Below are 5530 nucleotides of genomic sequence, written 5' to 3'. Positions count from 1 at the left end.
GTATACAGAGCTCCCCTTTTTCACTAAAAGGGTTGTAGTCCTTAGTGGCACTAGCGTGTTGTTAGGAGGATACCCAGATGATGAAGCATGTCACCTTGGTGAGTGATGGGAATCCGTCCTCCTTAAAGGATGTTCCGTTTCTGAAAAATGTTCAGTTTGAACAGTGTTACAGTCTCTTTAGGCCTAGTGTTGCTTTAGTATCTTTATATTGATTCCGTGGACCCGTGGATACTCTAGTTGTGTTGCAATATTTGGTTGCGGAATATATCCACGCCTGGTCTCTAAACGTTCCCTCAGACCCTTTTTTCTCCCCGAGTGTTTGTTGTTCTTGTGCAGCTGTGGCTGCGGGTCTTTATTTGACAGTACATAAATAATGGTCGCTTTGACTGTACATTAGTAACAGTCAGTGCTCTTTTCTTTCATTCTCTGTGTATTTTTTGCTGCACGAGTGCTTGCTATTGACATAGTTTTTAACATGGCTGAATTTTGCAGTTTAGACTACGATGACGAAACGTTGCAATCTATACTCACTACCAATCCAAGTATTCTAGACACTATATCCACCACCATGGTTAATAATGAAGACGACTGGGGGAGGTTGTTAGGTCTTAAGAAATCACACTCTCGGACTATCATCCATGGGGCCATTATGACGGAGTACCTCCGGGGTAATTGTGCCCCTACTGGATTAATAGTCACAAATGCACCCAGGTTATTTCTTCAGGATAAAACCTTTTTGAAAGATTGGTCACTTATTGCTTGGCGCTGCAAGTGCGATTGGTTAATATTGATTATAAGAACGACCAAGCGCGTAGCTGACACAATTCTTGTTGTGATACAGCTATTAGAGTCACAAATGAAAACCACCATTACAGCTACTCTATTCAAAAAGAACCTGAGAGAATCGAATAAATCCAACAGGAATTTAAAGACTCGATCTTATTAACCAAGATCGAGAAGTTCAAGAAGGACCTGGTACAACTTACTCATGAAAAGGTGTATCTGTACACGAGTGATGATTACACCCCGCCCGATTTCAAAAGAGAGGGATGATGACACGGCTCCTATTATGCGACCTCAAGCTCAGAAGAAGGGTCTAGTGATTCTGACTCATCAACCAGAAGTCGTCAACAAAATAGGGGCCGCGGCAGGAACAACAGGTCTATTGGAGGAATGGACCACCAGCTCCCCAGTTTCAACAATTGTGGCCACCGAACCCCTGGGGTTTCGCCGCTCCTCCATTTCAACCACAGATGGGTCCATTCCCACCTCCCCAATATCAGCAGAATTTTAATAACCAGCCTTTTTTAGGGTTTGGCCGCGGGCGCTCTAGAGGAAGACGGAGAAACCAACAGGCCCAAGTACACTGGAGCCCCCCACCATCCCCCAGGTACTCACAGCAACAAGATGAAAACTCTACAGCAACCAGGGACCAGTGCAGAGACAATTTAGTTGTAAACCTAATCTCTCGTGTTGTGACGCAGGATGAACAACTAGTACTCAACAGAGGCCTAGGATTTGTTTCAACTTTTGAAGGGGACCCTTTTCAGACTCAATGCGAACTTGCCAAATTCTTTTGCAAGATACGTCTGCATTTCTTTTTTTAAAACAAAGAACAACAAGTACCGACGGAAACTGAAGACATGAACACTCGCCTGAAGAAGCGCTCTATGTTCAATCCACCAGCACATACAATACCTGCACAAGTCCTGAACTTTGAGAAAGCAGTCAGTGAAGACATTACAGCACTCTGCAATGCAGATAATAGGTCTTTCTGCTCCCTCCCAAGGAAAGAACAGGCATTACGCATGCTCACTACTGACGACCAAATAACCAACAAACCGGTGGATAAAGGTAGCGCTATCATCATCCTTGACACTGATACCTATTGCGCCAAGTGTCTACGACAACTAGGAGACAGGAGATTCTATCGCCCTCTGAAAGACGATCCTACAGAGAGAATTAAGAATTCCATCACCATAATGATAGAAGAAGCAACTAATTAAGGTTGGATTACCACCCATGAAGCCGCCTTTTTACAAACAGAACATCAGGTAATGCCATACTTTTATGTACTACCCAAGGTACATAAACCACAGAGGCCACCACCTGGGCGGCCTATTATATACGAATTGGGCTCAATCCTGGAACCTTGGACCACCTTTGTGGACCATTTTCTTAGACCAATGATCAAAGAGATGTCCACATACCTCCAAGACATGTTCAGATCATAACGGCATGTGCACAGCTGGCCATGAAGGAAAACTTCTTTAGATTTGAGGATACCATTTACCTCCAAATCTCAGGGACGAGCATGGGAAGTGTTTTTGCTCCCAGTTTGGCCATCCGTGAGCTCCTCTTTTTCACTAAAAGGGTTGTAGCCCTTAGTGACACTAGTGTGTTGCTAGGAGGAGACCCAGATGATGAAGTATGTCACATTGGTGAGTGATGGGAATCCGTCCTCCTTAAAGGATGTTGCGTTTCTGTAAAATGTTCAGTTTGAAAAGTGTTACAGTCTCTTTAGCTCTAGTGTTGCTTTAGTATCTTTACATTGATTCAGTTGGTCTCCCGAGCACCTGCTCCTCCCACCAGCCTAGGTGTAAATTGGCATAACTAGGGGCAAAGCAGGTGCCCATGGCTGACCCTTGTTCTTATTGGAACAGTTCATTTTCAAACAGGAAACTATTCCTAGCTAGGCAGCCTTCAATCATGTCCAATAACATTCGATTATGTTCAGTAAATTTCATTGGTTTCATCCGCAGAAAATGTTCTGTGGCTTTCAACCCATCCCAATGTTTTATAATCCTGTATATTGTGGAAACATCCAATGTTACAAGGACCATGTTCTTTTCCCATTTCACATCGTGGATATGTTTTAAAAAAATTGCTGAATCTCTTAGATATGATGGCAAAGTTTTTATAATAGGATTTTAAAAGAAGTCTATATACTTCAAGACATTCTCAAATAAACTATTCTGAGCCGTGCTTATAGGTCTCCCCGGTGGATTATCCTTGTCATTGTGCACCTTTGGGAGAAGCGATATTTATCCCAACTTAAAATATCTTTTTCTCTCCATGCAGTCAATTTATAATATAATTTTTCTTTTACTCTTTCATATTTGTTCAATGTGATCTTCCTATAACATTCAACATTATTAAGCTGTTTCGATGCTTCATTTCTGTATAACTCTCTTCCCCAGAGTACAACATTTCCTCCTTTGATGGCTTGGCTAATAAATCAGGTCTTTTTTTGATTTTATAGATGGTTTGAAACATTTGCCTTTCTTTAGGTTCATAAAACTTTGTCTGATCAATAGTTTTGTAATAAAAGTGCCCTAAGTCTTGTATGACATTCTCTGCAAAAATGTCCAAATTATCTCGACTCATTTGGGCTATCCATCTGGATTTGGGTCGGAAGGGGGTATCTTCTCTTGCTCCTATTGATAAATTCATGGGGTTAGTAGCAACCATATTTGCAGATTCCATTACATCTTGATAATCATTTTCTTTTTTTTTTTTAAACTTTATTGTGCCAAATAGCATCATTACAAATATGGGCCTACAACCACCAGGGCCGGCCGCTAGTATATGCATGTCAATTGCGTGACATCACGAAGCAGCGACTGATTCCCAGAGGCTCAGCAGGGTTACAGCAGATATTCTCGGCAGCTCAGAAGCTAGGCAGGATACAAATATTTTAAATTTTAAAGAAAAGAACAAACAAAGAAACAATAAAACAAAACTCAAGGCGAGAAACAGTCTAGACGGTGTCGAGCGCCGATGGGGGGATCCCACCACACCAGGCAGAAAATCAGGAGGACAATAGAGATGACCGGGGGGGGGGGGGGAGGCAGCGGGGAAGTCAGAACAATCAGCCAAAAGGGTACAGTATTCCAGGAACCTCAGGATCAGGGGGACAGAGAAATGTCCGGGGTGTCTACAAAAGGGGGCGTACAGATGTTACCTCGGTAGGTGTTCCACTGACCCCAAATTCTACCCCACGCCCCAGGCTTACCCCGAACCAGGTACACCGTCTTCTCTCTGAACATGCACCAGTCCATGTTGTCCTTCCACACTGACACGGTGGGAGGCCGTCGGGAACCCCAAAGCTGCGCAATATCCCTCTTTGCAATCATGTTCCCAAGCGCCGGCCACCGACCCTGGGCGACGTTGTAGTCATTCAGCTCCCATACATTCAACAAACATCGACGAGCCTCAGGCAACAGAGCGACCCCAGTGACACACTCCATTACAGCATGCACACGGTGCCAATACGCTGCAACCTCGCGGCACTCCCAAAGGATATGAAGGAAGGTGGCGCTCATTCCACAGCCGTGCTTACATAACCCGTCCGAAGAAAAACCCATCACAACCAAACGAGGACCCGTCACATAAACACGGTGAAGAATTTTGAGCTGGACGAGACGGAGACGGGCAGGAATGGCAACCTCTTTCGGGGAGGACAGTGCGGACTGCCAGTCTTCGTCATCCAACTCCAACCCGTCTCCGGTCCAGGCCTCCCTAAGACGCACAAGGAGGTCCGCCCGATTGTTGATTAATTTCTTATAGATCAAGGAAATCGTACTATCGGGCAGATGACCATCAAGAATACGGTCCTCGAGTGGTGAAGCTGCAGGGACTGTGGTACTGGCCTCGAAGACCGACAGCAAAGCGTGGCGAACCTGTGCATATCTGAAGAACTCCCTCTCACTCAACTCATACTCACTCTGAAGCACCGCAAAGGATTTGACCGCACCTTTCACCCAGAGATCACCCACTCTGCTAATGCCAATCGTATCCCAGGTCTCAAAACCTTTCGTCGTCCAGAGGCATCCCAATCTGTCCGATGGGAACAAGGGGGTCGCTCGTGTCAGGCGGTCATTCCATCCCACAGCCACAGTGGCATCCATCCACACATGTACTGCAATCTTAGTGGGTCCCGTTAGGTTTCTCCCCGCCGTCCGAGAGTAGAGCGCTCTGTTGAAGTTGCCACCAGGCAACTGATATTTATCCATCTCGAAAGCCAGATTTGGACCGGGTGCATACGTGGCATGGTTGATGGCGGACAACTGGGAGGCCCAATAATACCTCCTGATGTCCGGGAGCGCAATGCCCCCGTCATACCAGGGGAGAGTCAGTTTTGCAAGAGCGATGCGCGCGCGGCCGTCCCAAACAAGTCTCCTCTGTAAACCCTCCACCTCCCGAAAGTAGGCCGCCGGAATAATATCAAAGGAGTTCTGGAGTGCGTAGAGAAATCGGGGCAGGGACATCATTTTAAAAAGTGCCGCTCAACCGAGTGGCGACAACGGCAATCTACGCCACCGAGCCACGTCCAACTTCAATCGCCGGAGAGGGGGAAGGAGATTACGCTCGTGACGGACCGCCGGGTCCAACGATACGTAGACCCCCAAGTACTTGAAACCGGAGTGCGAAATTTGAATGGGGAACCTATTCGGTAAGGGGGGAAGGCCACCGGAGATAACATACACACACGATTTAGACGAATTAATGATCAAACCGGAGTTTTTAC

Source organism: Triturus cristatus, chromosome 6 (genome assembly GCF_964204655.1).
Source record: "Triturus cristatus chromosome 6, aTriCri1.1, whole genome shotgun sequence".
NCBI lineage: Eukaryota > Metazoa > Chordata > Amphibia > Caudata > Salamandridae > Triturus > Triturus cristatus.
This window is presented reverse-complemented; position numbering follows the sequence as displayed.